The sequence below is a fragment of the Asterias amurensis genome, chromosome 2, assembly GCF_032118995.1.
Source record: "Asterias amurensis chromosome 2, ASM3211899v1".
NCBI classification, from domain to species: domain Eukaryota; kingdom Metazoa; phylum Echinodermata; class Asteroidea; order Forcipulatida; family Asteriidae; genus Asterias; species Asterias amurensis.
Genome location: NC_092649.1, coordinates 27,814,341 through 27,829,703, shown reverse-complemented (window position 1 = coordinate 27,829,703; position 15,363 = coordinate 27,814,341). Strand labels below are relative to the sequence as shown.

At 39.8% G+C, this 15,363-nt stretch overlaps 1 protein-coding gene and 2 long non-coding RNA genes across 3 annotated transcripts in view; 2 read left to right on the top strand and 1 right to left on the bottom strand.

The window, feature by feature from the left end:
* The window catches only part of LOC139954535 (plexin A3-like), an 86,442-nt gene extending 84,546 nt beyond the window's left edge, over nt 1-1,896 (bottom strand). The window contains exon 1 of the mRNA XM_071954379.1: nt 1,605-1,896. The gene's annotated coding sequence lies outside the window, so the exon portion shown is untranslated. The remainder of the gene's footprint in view (nt 1-1,604) is intronic.
* A 2,189-nt stretch (nt 1,897-4,085) lies between these two features.
* LOC139954401 (uncharacterized) lies at nt 4,086-8,222 on the top strand. The gene is made up of 3 exons (XR_011788108.1): nt 4,086-4,391; nt 4,978-5,056; nt 6,868-8,222. It is a non-coding gene; the product is annotated as an uncharacterized lncRNA (long non-coding RNA).
* A 1,001-nt stretch (nt 8,223-9,223) lies between these two features.
* On the top strand, nt 9,224-11,417 carry LOC139954376 (uncharacterized). Its single transcript, XR_011788105.1, has 2 exons — nt 9,224-9,422; nt 10,274-11,417. It is a non-coding gene; the product is annotated as an uncharacterized lncRNA (long non-coding RNA).
* The last annotated feature ends 3,946 nt before the right edge of the window (nt 11,418-15,363 follow it).

Genomic DNA, 15,363 nt, shown 5'->3' with positions numbered 1-15,363 from the left:
ATTGTTGTATCTTTAGGCTGTTTTGAGGGTAAAAATGTCCTGGTTTCAGTGAAAAATATACTTTGGCACAACAAAGTCTATAAATCCAATTGATGGTAACTTCTGCTAGAAACTGTCTTCAGGCTGTTTAAAGGGAGAAAAATTCCTGGGTTCCGTTAAAAGGGCCATTATTTCAGAACGCAGTTCATCATTTATCCACAGAACTTTACAAGTTTGTCAACTTGACTGTCATTACTAAGGCTAGTCAACTAACTACAACATTACAAAACACATGAATAAATTAGTATGAATGCCAAGCCCAGATGTATGTGTTTTAAATACTGATTCAAATAGGGTCAGCACTAACCATCCGGCTACACTATTTGAAAGTCAAAGAGCTAACATTACAAACGTTGAACAATCCACCTTGTACATCTGGAATGTAGTCAAACACTTTAGGACACTTTTGGTTCCCTAATATTGCACGACCTTTTAAGGCCCGGTCCCACTGCTGCGATAGCGAGATCGATAACGATAACGACACAAAGAGAACGCATTCCATTGGTTGAATGAGCATGTGCGTATTCTGTGTGGAGCAATTCAACCAATACAATGCGTTCTCTGTGTGTCGTGATCGTTATCGTTCTCGTTATCGCTGCAGTGTGACCCGGCCTTTAGTCTTTTTAGGCCACAATAATCGTGTTCCGAAAAAGTCCCAATTTTTGAACACAAACTACGTAACAGGAAAGACTTACACGGTCTAGTCTACAACAACGCTTCTAGCCTTAATACCACAGTACCTTATCTTTAATTGAGATGAGATGTTCAAGTTGTCGACAGATTTTATGATTAAAATGGCATATTCGCGGCCAGGCTGCTACGTTTTGTAATTGATTTCACAGCAAGCAAGAATTGTAGAATAATGGATAATTGAAGAATGCGGTTATTGAGTACACTGCATCTTTTTTCCAGTTCGAGATTTCTTTATAAGGAAAAGTGTTGTTCAAAATCCAAGATCAATGTTTTTCTTGAATTTTGTTAACTTTGTATTTACCGCCATGTACAAATCAATCTCTGGACAGTTTCACCAACTACATGTAGGTAAGGTGCACCATGGACAGGGGTAGTTGCGATAACATAACCCTCCTGCCGACGGCGTAGCAGGAGGGTTACGTTATCGCAACTAGGACAGGGAGGGGGAGGGGGTACTTTTCTGACTGCTATATTTTAGTCACTACCAAAACCTCATAACTTAAAACTGTTACCTATGGTTGAACCTAGTACAAACACTTTTTCAAAATGCTACTTTATAACAAGTTTTAAAATGTTAAGAATTGTCCAATCCATCCATGCTGTTGGTCAACTGTTCGAATTTTTGTCGGTCTCGAACTTGACTTGTCAAACTCAACTTCAAAAACGTCCGAACGGTCAAAACGTAATCACACATTCAACACAAACACACACCGTCAATCCAAATCCAAAGTTATTACGAAACGACAGCAATGAAGTAGAAATTATCAATAACAATAACATCAGTCATGCAGCCGTGCCCAAACACCGTGGTATGGTAAGGCGTAGTTGCGTATGGCCGGCCCAAACGGTTAAAACCCCCATAAGTTACTCACCTTACGTTGTGGAATGTCCCAACTCTGAAAACTATACTATGTCACGGCTATTTTCGAGTATTTCCGATTTCGTTTCACCATAATCACCCACAAACACTGGCCCGCTGTTTGTACGTTTTCACTCTCAGAAGATTCTCGCCTTCAACTCCACACTAATACTCGTCAACTTTTATGAAAATTACGGAATTCAACAAGAAACTGTGTTTATGTTTTGAACACTGGCGACGAGTCCTTCAGGTTTGTGTGTGTGTCCGCCGTGTGTGTACTCTGTGTATGATTCATGCATACATGCTGTGTGTGAGCGCGGCTGGCCGGCCCTGCAAAAAAAAAGTGGTCAAACGTGTGTGTTGTTGCAAAATAACGTCTGCTAACTCGCTTCGTGGAAAAGTTTCAGTCGAAAAAATTAGTGGTGTCATAACAAGCGCCCTCTATGTCACAAGTGCACCAGAACCACCTGTTGTGTTGTGTTGTGTACGGTGTTGTGATTAATTACTCAATGGGTGTGGCGATTATGCCAAATAATTAATACAAACGATTTGACTGGTGACCAAAAGGCCACGGTATGTAAATAATCCATACATCAATAGGGGTTAATTTTAATGCAAGTAGAAGTGAAAATATAAGTAAATAAGTGGTGTGTGACATGTTTTTTTCTGTTGGTGCCGTGCATAAGTGGGCGTTTTTTAAAAGAAGTTCTGTAATCTACCAGGGAGACTATCAAGTTTTGAATTTATTTTGCCTCAAAATTTTGTTCAAGAGAATAGTTTTCTGAAATTATCAACAGTTTCTTTTGGTAATCACTCTAAATTATTTCAATAAAAACCTAACTGTTAGAAGCATTTAGCAGCTTCCAAAAGTATAAAACATTTTTCGAAGTAATGGGGTTACGTAAAAATTAATTAGTTGTTATGCCCCTGAAATCTGATATTGATAACCAATTGTTTTTCTTCTTCAGATATTACAATATTGTTCGGATTATTCTTCCTGCGTGGACCGGACATGACCGCTCCGGAAATTTCGGGGATATCTAAAAAATGAGTTAATTTTATTGTATCCTATATCTACATTCATAGGATTAAATCAATCGAACGGTTCACACTAACGCTAAAGTTTGTGCTTTGTCGGCCACTGGGGCTGGATGTATCTTCTTTAGTATTACTGTTGTTATAATACATTTGACCCGTACATAAATTTGGCAAGGAGGTATTATGGGTATGATGGTTTGCAAGTAGGAAATCGGACGTGAAGCAAACTTTGTTAAATAATTATTTACTTTATGCAGATCTTTGCTCCCAAATTTGTCAATTCTCGCGCCTAATGATTTGCATAAAGCGGATAAAAATTATTCTATACAGTTTTACTTCACGCCCGATTTCGGCAAACTACTCTGTTAATGTAAAAGAGTGAAGAACCACTCTTTAAAGAGCCATGTGAGGGACAATTCTTTTTCGAGTGATCTTCCACTCCTTTAGATTGAAGTTTGTATCTTTTTGAGTGATTTTTCACTCTGTCCTGGAGAAACCGTCTTAAAGAGCTTTTTTAGAGGGACAACTCGAAATGTAAAGAGTGGTGTTTTTCACCCTTTTACATTTAGAGAGTACTTGCACGTACCGAAAATACACCTTGGGCCAATGTCGGTACAAGTTAAATTACGTTCAAACAGTCATGTATGGAAACATATGCATCCAGCCCCGGCGGCACAAGTACAAATAGGCTTACTAAAGAAGCTATAAAGACAGGTGGAAAAACTCAAAAGACAATTGAGTGATGATAATAATAGGGAGCCGTTTAGCTGCACATTCCGCGAGAACGTGATCGTGAACGTCAGAACATTGTGTCGTTAAAACGTGATGTTACTATTTTCACGTCAGGAACGTACGTGCGAATGAAGCAAATTGTTTTTTGTTAATAAGTCAGAGTTTATTGAGCGCATAACCCTCTTTAAAGTTGAGCTGTTTTCAAGTTTGCACCCAACAGAAAAACTCAAAGGAATCCACGGCATCAACAATTGGAAAGTAACATGATTGTTTGTGTTGCTGCAATAGACTAAGTGGTTGCAGTCAACAAGTGCACAAAGATTGATTGATTGTTAGATTACCGTAAATGAAGGAATGGTTATGTTAATATTATTGTCTCAAATGACATAACAGTAATTCATTACTTGTTATTACTTTCTTGTATCTACAATAAATAGTTCATACCTTGCCAAATGCCAAGTGAATGTTTTTATAACCTCTAAAGGAATGTTTCATACTTTAAAAAACAAATTACATATTTCATGGGAAGGGTCTATTAACGGTGTCCTTAAACAGCGCCCGCTAGGGTCTAATTGTGGGTTAGTTTACTTAACGGTGTGTTTAAATAGCGCCCTCTTACATTTGCTTAATGCCGCGTCAATTGACCTTCGACCCCGTGCTATCAGGCTTCGGGTTGTCAATACAGCACACGAAAGTAACAGATTGACCTTTGACATGATCCCTCATGCGTGTTGTTGGTCTAATGACGTCATATCTTTATGTCCACACGTAAGAGGGCGGTATTTAACACCACCGTTAATTTTTCACCGGCAAAAATTAATTCCACCGTTAAACCAGCATAGCGCCCTCATTTTTGTGTTGGTGCATTATTAATTAAAAACACAGTCCAGATGTCAACGACAACACTCAGCGCAACTTCAGGTCTGTAACTTTGAATTTGTTCATATTTTCTACACTTTTTGGCAGAAATTGTGCCATTTCTGTGGGTACAAACTACAACTCTACGCCGAGGGAATCCCAAACTAGGAAGGTAAGCAAACACCGCAGTGCAGTGTCACTGTCAGTCATTCAAATCAACTTTGCTTACAAAATGATAATGAGCCAGCACTGCTGCTGCAGAGATTTATTCCAAGGTTTAGAGCAAGTTAGCGTAGATGTATCCGCCAGGATATTTTGCTGACTGAACCAATGGAGATGGAGAACCGCAATGTTTTGTGGGTAGGCAGAGGGGTCAAAACTCAGAGTTATATGGGTGCGTTCGTTTAGCTTCCCTGGGTCAACTCTGCCCCGCTACGTTCGAATAGCTTTGATTTGACAGTAGGGCTCAACTCAACCGGGTCAGCCCCCAGGGCCCAGTGCCCTGCTTGTGGAGTGGGTCACTTCGGGGTGATCTGAGGTGCATGGTGTGCCGTCACTTCACTATGGCTTGGGAGGGTGAGTGAGATCAATCGATTACACGAAAGTAGCAGATTAACCTTTGACATGGGGGGGGGGGAGAGGGTGTAATACTAGTTTACTAAAAACATCATCCACATGTCAACGGCGACTCAGCTCAACTTCAGTTCTGATTCTGGAACTTGGAATTTGATGATCATTATTTTCTTCACTGTTTGCAGAACTTGTGCCATTTTTCAGTGGGTACAAACTATCATCTATCTAGGGAATCTCAAAGAAAGTGGAATCAGAAAAAGGAAGGTAAGCAAATAGCAAACACACCATACAATACCCTGGTGTCATGTGTTTTCAGTAGGATAACAGGAAAAATTTTCACAATCAAAAACTAATTTTTTTTCTCTTTTTATAACAATAACCATTTCACTTCATAGTGTGTTGAAATTTTTAAAGTTTTGTTTTTACGTTGTGAGAAACAGTCCGCCATTAACAGTGCTTATGCATGCACGACATTGGAGCAACGACTCATATGTTTTCACACCTTTCATTGGTTGGTATTTTATTGAATATTCAGAAGCTAGTATGGCGTGCAAAATAAATCAAAAATATTATTCAATTACTACTTAACAAATTTAATTACATTTTTGTCCTAAGGCATTATGGCTACTATATTAGAATCCAGAGATATCATAAGGCATGAAAGTAAAACACCGCACCCCCCCTTGCACTCACACTTCATAACAATCCTTTTTCCCCCATTTCAGACCAGTAATGTTTGGTTTCAGGAGATAAGAAACCAATCTATGATATTTTCTCTTTAATGTAGACTTAATATTTATTACGCTTATCAGAATTTATTACAGTATGCAGTAAATCAACAACAAAAAATTGTTGTCATTTTCACTTTGTTTTGAACTTTCGAGGTTGGATGATGTTTCTTTGACTCATTTGAATGTTGGCATAATAGTGCATTAGTGATTAGTACCAAAAATCAATCATTTTATAAATGTTTGAGCATAACAAACGACAGTAAACTTTATTCTCAGCATGATTAAGCCTGATGAAAATACAGACCGTGAGTAAACTGCATAGCTTCTGTCACCCGTGTAGCTTGCACAATTTCGCGGTAAACGGGAATCAAAGTTGGGGACCGAAAACGTATGAGGGTCGATAACGTATGACGCTACGATACATTAACCATAGAGTAAGGACACTTACTCTTATGGCATCTATGCATTAACATACATGTATATAGACTCTGCTGCACACCTTGTGACCTTCTCACTACCCGTAGCGTCATACGTTATCGACCCTCATATGTTTTCGAACCCCAACTTTGATTCCCGTTTACCGTGACATTGTGCAAGCTGCATCGGTGGCAGAAGCTATGCAGTTTACTCACGGCCTGTATTTTATTTTCGTCAGGCTTAATCATGCTATTGCTGAGAATAAAGTTTCCTGTCGTTGGTTATGTTCAAACATTTATAAAATGATTGATTTTTGGTACAAATCACTAATGCATTATTATGCCAACATTCAAATGAGTCAAAGAAATATCATGATCATCCAACCTCGAAAGTTCAACACAAAATTGCTATCTGCTAGATTGAGTTTCATTCTGCTTTAAGTCACTAGATGGATCACGTGAGGTGGTTACTATTTGGGATTCTATGGTGTGCCGATATGGGGAAAAAATTAAAATATTTTAAGTGAAAATGACAACAACAAAAATTGTTGATTAACTGCATACTGTATAATGCGCTTTCCAGGTAGATATTTCACGGGTAAGCAGGTTAATTTTGCCTGTGCGCTTGTCCACCAGTTTACTAGGCATTCTTCGGTCACACAGCTAGTGAAGAAATTTTTCTTCTAATTGCACATTAGTAAAAAATTAAATAGCATCACAGTTATTGGTACTAATTTAGCATATTTTCCTCATAATATGTGTGGTAAGTGTTTTTGGACCATTTAAAGTAATTCATCTCAACGTCGAGGGTAAGAATTATGAAAAAACACAAGACATACTTTTTTGTCCTCCTTGTGAAAAAGATATGCAAAAGTCTTTAAAAAATCAAGGCTTTCTGTTTTACAATCTAAATGTTTAACTCGTTCAGGTACAGCCAACAACATGAAACGTCACGGTGCCACTGTCAACAGAGTCACTTGAACCATCTCCAACCTTCAAGGTAGAAAAAGCGATGCAATTTTTGCAGAAAGTGCTGCAAGATTTCCACTTGATCAACTACACAGGAGAGACGACAATGGCAAGATAGAAGGCTGGTGGCCTTGGCTAAACTCAAACACGTAATGAATGCTATAAAGAGTGACTTTTTGTGAGTTCTACTCTATACACTCCACAAGGGAAACTGATTTGATAAATTGTTTAAATGATTTGGGGTTGAACAAAGAAATATTTACTGGGATAGGATGACCTTCGGATTAATGTGCCGGCGCTCTACCAACCCTATGTTGGCTGTTTCTCTATTAATATGTCAATATCTTTGTTCGAGGGTTGCCGGTCAGAAGCCATGCAACCATTAACTGCCGTTTTGTAGCCAGGGATCACACCAAATTTACGTATCTGGGAAGGGGCAGCCAGAGGATCGTCAACATAGGGCTAAAAAGGTCAGTTTGTAGAGCGCCGGGACGTTTATCTGGAGGTCGTTGGTTTGAGTCTAAGTCTAGTCAACTTTTCTCAAATCATTTACAAAATTTGAAAGTTGAATCCCCTTCAAAGGTGATCTCCTGGCTGCCACTTCCCAGGTTGTATCTTAGTTTGGGTGTGATCCTTGGCTACACTGCAGTAAACGGTTGTACCCCTCCCCCCCCCCCACCCAACAAAGATATGGATAAAATAGAGAAACTGTCAGCATAGGCCTAGATAGCTCTGTTGGTAGAGTGCCGACACGTTAACCTGGAGGTCGTTGGTGCGCTTCCCAGTTTAGTAAATTTGTCTTTGTTCAACCCCAAATCTTTGTGATTTGTATACAAAAGTATAAACAAATTTAGCTGTGACTCGAAGTATGACATGTTGGTTCTTTACTGCAAAACAACCAAAGAAACAATGAGTTTGTAAAACTAAAAATGAAAAGTCAATAAGGTTTATTGAGCACAATGAAGTTAACTGTTTTAAACCATAACCCGCTTTAACTTTGGGTTTCACGTTTGCACCCAACAGAAGTACTCAAAGGAATCCACGGTATCAACAATTGGAAAAGTATTATTGATTGTTGGTGTTACTGCAAGAGACAAGTGGTTGCACTCTACAAATGCACAATGATTGATTGACTGAACACTGTATCGTTATTTCTTTTATCTGCAATTAATAGTGCATACCTTGCCAAATGCCAAGTAAATGTTTTTATAACCTCTAAAAAAACTAATGTAAAGGTAATTACCGTAAATGCTGAAAAGATTTGTCAATCTTAGTCTAAATAAAAAACAACTTTATTAAATTTACCGATTTACAGTGTCTTTTAATTTTTTGAAGGAAGTTCATTCTGCGTTAATGCTTTTAATGAGGGTCCAATATCACGTGGATTTAGGACTTTGTTTGAATAAACTTATTATTTCTCAATTTTACTACTTGCAGTGTTTTCCTCTTTGTTCACAAGCACAACTTAAATTCATGGGCACACGCTCGTCTGAAAAGACCAGCCATGGTGGAGGCCTTGTATGACATGTATCATGTATGAGGACCTCCATGCAATGCAATGCACAAGATTATTAGTATTGGCTGGAAAAACTGATAAGTCTAGACTGATTTTAGTCCAGCAGCTCTATGAGATTGACATGGCCCTCTGTGTATGTGTGGTTGATTGTCATTAGCCTTCGAGAAGACTGCTAAGTGCTAGTGCAACCGGTACCATATGGTCGGAGGAAGAAATGTCATGTTAATTTTATTTTTCAATTTTGCCTATCAATTGCATTGATTTACATACAAACTTTATAACATGCGTTATTTTTTATGGGAGGGGGAGTCAGATGCGCATGGCAGACGGTCGAAAGCGTTTACGTAGAGGTGACCGTGACAGGAGAAGCAGACATATCATAAAGCAGAAGTTGAAAGCTTACAAAACGACGCGCGCGGTACTGAAAGTTTATCCACTGGTTTCATATGGATCTACCATTGTAACACCCGTAAACAGACCAGGGAACCAGCGTTGTGCTTGAACAAATTAACGGTGTCCTTGAACAGCGCCCGCTAGGGTCCAATCGTGGGTTAGTTTACTTAACGGTGTGTTTAAATAGCGCCCTCTTACATTTGCTTAATGCCGCGTCAATTGACCTTCGACCCGCGCTATCATGCTTCGGGTTGTCGATACAGCGCATGAAAGTAACAGATTGACCTTTGACATGAGCAGTCACGTGTTGTTGGTCTAATGACGTCATACCTTTATGTCCACACGTAAGAGGGCGGTATTTAACACCGCCGTTAATTTTTCACCTGCAAATTTGTTTACCACCGTTAAACCAGCATAGCGCCCTCATTTTTGTATTGGTGCATTATTAATTAAAAACACAGTCCACATATCAGCATTTTAAAGACCATTTGAATTTGTTCATATTTTCTTCACTTTTTGGCAGAACTTGTGCAATTTCTGTGGGTACAAACTACAACTCTACGCCGAGGGAATCCCAAACTAGAATTGATCGCTTGCCAAGGAAGGTAAGCAAACACTGTCACCGTCGACTCGGTCAGTGCAGCAGTGTCAGTCAATGATCATTCAAATCAACTTTGCTCTGAAAATGAGTCAACACTGCCATGCTGCTGCAGAGATTTATTCTCAAGGTTACGAACCGCAATGCATTGTGGGTAGGCAGAGGGGTCAAAACACAGAGTTATATAGGGTGCGTTCGTTTAGCTCCCCTGGGTCTACCCCGGTGCGTGGTGGGTTTTTTTCCAAGACGAACGTGGTTAATTATCTGCACACCTTCGTCCTGGATTTTAAAAAAACGCCACACGTCGGGGTCGACCCTGGGAAGCTAAACGAACGCACCCATTGGTTTAGCTTCCCTGGGTTAACTCTGCCCCGGTACATTCGAATAGCTTTGACCATGTTGACAGGACTCAACGGGGTCAGCCCCCAGTGCGCTGCTTGTGGAGTGCGAGTGGGTCACTTCGGGGTGTACTGAGCCAGGTGCATGCCGTCACTACGGCCAGGAGGGCGAGTGTGATTGTTCGATTAGCTCTATTGATGGGGAAGTCCCTCTTATTAAAACGATTAGAAAAATAGAAGTTCACTGAACAAATATTCCTTCAAATTGCACATTTAGTAAATAATTAAATAGCATCAGTTATTGATATTAATTTAGCATGTTTTCCACAAAATATGTGGGGTAGAGTGTTCGTGTTTTGGGCCCATTTGAAGTAATTCATCTCAATGTCGAGGGTAAGAATTCTCAACAACAAAAACACAAGACATACTTTTTGGCCCTCCTCGTGAACAAGATATGCAAAAGTCTTAAACAAAATCAAGGCTTTCTTTCTGACACTTATAAAATGTTTAACTCGTTCAGGTACAGCCAACTACATGGAACGTCACGGTGCCACTATCAACAGAGTCACTTCATCATTTGGAACTTCTCCAACTTTCAAGGTAGAAAAAAGCGATGCAACGTTTGCAGAAAGTGCTGCAAGATTTCCACTTGATCAACGACAATGGCAAGATAGAAGGCTGGTGGCCTTGGCTAAACTCAAACGTGACTCTTTGAGACTTGTACCCTATATTCCAGAAGGGAAACCGACTGGGTAAATTGTTTAAAGCTATTGGACACTCTCGGAACAGAAAAAAAAAATTAAAGTTCACAGATTTACAAATAACTTACAGGGTTTCGGAAGGTAAAAGTGAAAGACTTCTCTTGAAATGTTATTCCATGAAATGATTTACTTTTTGAGAAAACATTAAAACAATATCAATTCTCGATACCGAGACTTAAGGATTTATTTTAAACACATGTCATGACACCGCCAACGTGTGTAAACAAGGGTGGGTTTTCCCGCTATTTTCTCCTGACTCTGATGACTGATTGAGCCTAAATTTTCACAGGTTTGTTATTTTATGTATAAGTTGTGATACACGAAGTGTGGGCCTTGGACAATACTGTTTACTGAAAGTGTCAAATGGCTTTAAATGTTTTGGGGTTAAACAAAGAAATATTTACTGGGATGGGATGGGACTCAAACCAACGACCTCCGGATTAACGTGCCATCGTTTTAACAACTGAGCTATCTAACCCTATGTTGGCTGTTTCTTTATTTTGTCAATATCTTTGTTTGGTGGTTGCTGGTCAGAAGCCATGCAACCATTAACTGCCGTTGTGTTGCCAGGGATCACACTGAAATTACGATACTTGGGAAGGGGCAGCCAGGGGATCGTCAACTTAGGCTAGATAGCTCAGTTGGTAGAGCGCCGGCATGTTAATCCAGAGGTCGTTGGTTCGATTCCCACTCTAGTAAATATTTCTTTGTTCACCCCAAATCATTTACAAAATTGACCCAGTCAGCTTCCTTTGTGGTGTATAATGTAAACGCCTGAAATAAAAAGTTAGTTGAATCCCCTTCAAAGGTGATCCCTTGGCTGCCGTTTCCCAAGTTGTACGGTGTCTTAATTTAAGTGTGATCCCTGACTACACTGCAGTAAACAGTTGTAACCCCCCCCCCCAACAAAGTAATGGACAAAATAGGCAGCATAGGCCTAGATAGCTCTGTTGGTATAGTGCGACAAGTTAACCTGGAGGTCGTTGGTTCATGCCCCACTTAAGTAAATTTTATTTTTTCAACCCCAATTCTTTGTGGTTTTATACAAAAATATAAAGAAATTTTGCTGTGACTCAAAGTATAACATGTTGGTTCTTTACTGCGATCAACCAAAAAAACAATGATAAGGTTTATTAAATGAAGTTAACTGTTTAAAACCATAACCCGCTTTAACTTGAGCTGGTTTCAAGTTTGCACCCAACAGAAGTACTCGAAGGAATCCACGGTATCAACAATTGGAAAAGTAATGTTGATTGTTGGTGTTACTGCAAGAGAATAGTGGTTGCACTTGCACTCTACAAATGCACAATGATTGATTGACTGATCGCTATATCGTTATTTCTTTTATCTGCAACTAATAGTTCACACCTTGCCAAATGCCAAGTAAATGTTTTTATAACCTCTAATGTTTTGTACACTTTAAAAAAAACTAATGTAAAGGTAACAGCTGAAAAGATTTGTCAATCTTATTCTAAATAAAAAACAAGTTTATTAAATTTACCTGTTTTCAGTGTGTTTTAATTTTTTGAAGGAAGTTCATTCTGCGTTAATGCTTTTAATGAGGGTCCAATATCACATGCTTTTAATGAGGGTCCAATATCACATGCTTTTAATGAGGGTCCAATATCACATGGATTTAGGACTTTGTTTGAATAAACTTTCGTATTTTTACTACTTGCAGTGTTTTCCTCTTTGTTCACAAGCACAACTTAAATTCATGGGCACACGCTCGTATGAAAAGACCAGCCATGGTGGAGGCCTTGTATGACATGTATCATGTTTGAGGACCTCCATGCAAATGCAATGCACAAGCTAGTATTGGCAGGAAAAACTGATAAGTGTAGACTGATTTTAGTCCAGCAGCTCTATGAGATTGACATGGCCCTCTGTGTATGTGTGGTTGATTGTCATTAGCCTTCGAGAAGACTGCTAAGTGCTAGTGCAACCGGTACCATATGGTCGGAGGAAGAAATGTCATGTTAATTTTATTTTTCAATTTTGTTTATCAATTGCATTGATTTACGTACAAACTTTATAACATGCGTTATTTTTTATGGGAGGGGGAGTCATATGCGCATGGCAGACGGTCGAAAGCGTTTACGTAGAGGTGACCGTGACAAGAGAAGCAGACAAATCATAAAGCAGAAGTTGAAAGCTTACAAAACGACGCGCGCGGTACTGAAAGTTTATCCACTGGTTTCATTTGGACCTACCATTGTAACACCCGTGAAAAGACAGGGAACCAGCGTTGTGCTTGAACAAATTAACGGTGTCCTTGAACAGCGCCCGCTAGGGTCCAATCGTGGGTTAGTTTACTTAACGGTGTGTTTAAATAGCGCCCTCTTACATTTGCTTAATGCTGCGTCAATTGACCTTCGACCCGCGCTATCATGCTTCGGGTTGTCGATACAGCGCAAGAAAGTAACAGATTGACCTTTGAAATGAGCAGTCACGTGTTGTTGGTCTAATGACGTCATACCTTTATGTCCACACGTAAGAGGGCGGTATTTAACACCACCGTTAATTTTTCACCTGCAAATTTGTTTACCACCGTTAAACCAGCATAGCGCCCTCATTTTTGTGTTGGTGCATTATTAATTAAAAACACAGTCCACATGTCAGCATTTTAAAGACCATTTGAATTTGTTCATATTTTCTTCACTTTTTGGCAGAACTTGTGCAATTTCTGTGGGTACAAACTATAACTCTACGCCGAGGGAATCCCAAACTAGAATTGATCGCTTGCCAAGGAAGGTAAGCAAACACTGTCACCGTCGACTCGGTCAGTGCAGCAGTGTCAGTCAATGATCATTCAAATCAACTTTGCTCTGAAAATGAGTCAACATTGCCATGCTGCTGCAGATTTATTCTCAAGGTTACGAATCGCAATGCATTGTGGGTAGGCAGAGGGGTCAAAACACAGAGTTATATAGGGTGCGTTCGTTTAGCTCCCCTGAGTCTACCCTGGTGCGTGGTGGTTTTTTTTCCAAGACGAACGTGGTTAATTATCTGCACACCTTCGTCCTGGATTTTAAAAAACGCCACACGTCGGGGTCGACCCTGGGAAGCTAAACGAACGCACCCATTGGTTTAGCTTTCCTGGGTTAACTCTGCCCCGGTACATTCGAATAGCTTTGACCATGTTGACAGGACTCAACGGGGTCAGCCCCCAGTGCCCTGCTTGTGGAGTGCGAGTGGGTAACTTCGGGGTGTACTGAGCCAGGTGCATGCCGTCACTACGGCCAGGAGGGCGAGTGTGATTGTTCGATTAGCTCTATTGATGGGGAAGTCCCTCTTATTAAAACGATTAGAAAAATAGAAGTTCACTGAACAAATATTCCTTCAAATTGCACATTTAGTAAAAAATTAAATAGCATATTAATTTAGCATGTTTTCCACAAAATATGTGGGGTAGAGTGTTCGTGTTTTTGGCCCATTTGAAGTAATTCATCTCAATGTCGAGGGTAAGAATTCTCAACAACAAAAACACAAGACATCCTTTTTGGCCCTCCTCGTGAACAAGATATGCAAAAGTCTTTTAAAAAATCAAGGCTTTCGTTTGAACAATCTGACACTGATAAAATGTTTAACTCGTTCAGGTACAGCCAACTGCACATGCTACATGGAACATCATGGTGCCACTATCAACAAAGTCACTTCATCATTTGGAACTTCTCCAACTTTCAAGGTAGAAAAAAGCGATGCAACTTTTGCAGAAAGTGCTGCAAGATTTCCACTTGATCAACGACAATGGCAAGATAGAAGGCTGGTGGCCTTGGCTAAACTCAAACGTGACTCTTTGAGACTTGTACCCTATACTCCAGAAGGGAAACCGACTGGGTAAATTGTTTAAAGCTATTGGACACTCTCGGAACAGAAAAAAATTTAAGTTCACAGATACAAATAACTTACAGTGTTTCGGAAGGTAAAAGTGAAAGACTTCTCTTGAAATATTATTCCATGAAATTATTTACTTTTTGAGAAAACATTAAAACAATTCTCGATACCGATTTATTTTAAACACATGTCATGACACCGAAAACGTGTGTAAAGGGTGGGTTTTCCCGTTATTTTCTCCCGACTCTGATGACCGATTGAGCCTAAATTTTCACAGGTTTGCTATTTTATGTATCAGTTGTGATACACGAAGTGTGGGCCTTGGACAATACTGTTAACCGAAAGTGTCCAATGGCTTTAAATGTTTTGGGGTTAAACAAAGAAATATTTACTGGGATAGGATGGGACTCAAACCAATGACCACTGGATTAACGTGCCGACAGTCTAACAACTGAGCTATCTAACCCTATGTTGGCTGTTTCTTCATTTTGTCAATATCTTTGTTTGGTGGTTGCTGGTCAGAAGCCATGCAACCATTAACTGCTGTTGTGTTGCCAGGGATCACACTGAAATTACGATACTTGGGAAGGGGCAGCCAGGGGATCGTCAACTTAGGCTAGATAGCTCAGTTGGTAGAGCGCCGGCATGTTAATCCAGAGGTCGTTGGTTCGATTCCCACTCTAGTAAATATTTCTTTGTTCACCCCAAATCATTTACAAAATTGACCCAGTCAGCTTCCTTTGTGGTGTATAATGTAAACGCCTGAAATAAAAAGTTAGTTGAATCCCCTTCAAAGGTGATCCCTTGGCTGCTGTTTCCCAAGTTGTACGGTGTCTTAATTTAAGTGTGATCCCTGACTACACTGCAGTAAACAGCTGTAACCCCCCCCCCCCCCCCCAACAAAGTAATGGACAAAATAGGCAGCATAGGCCTAGATAGCTCTGTTGGTATAGTGCGACAAGTTAACCTGGAGGTCGTTGGTTCATGCCCCACTTAAGTAAATTTTATTTTT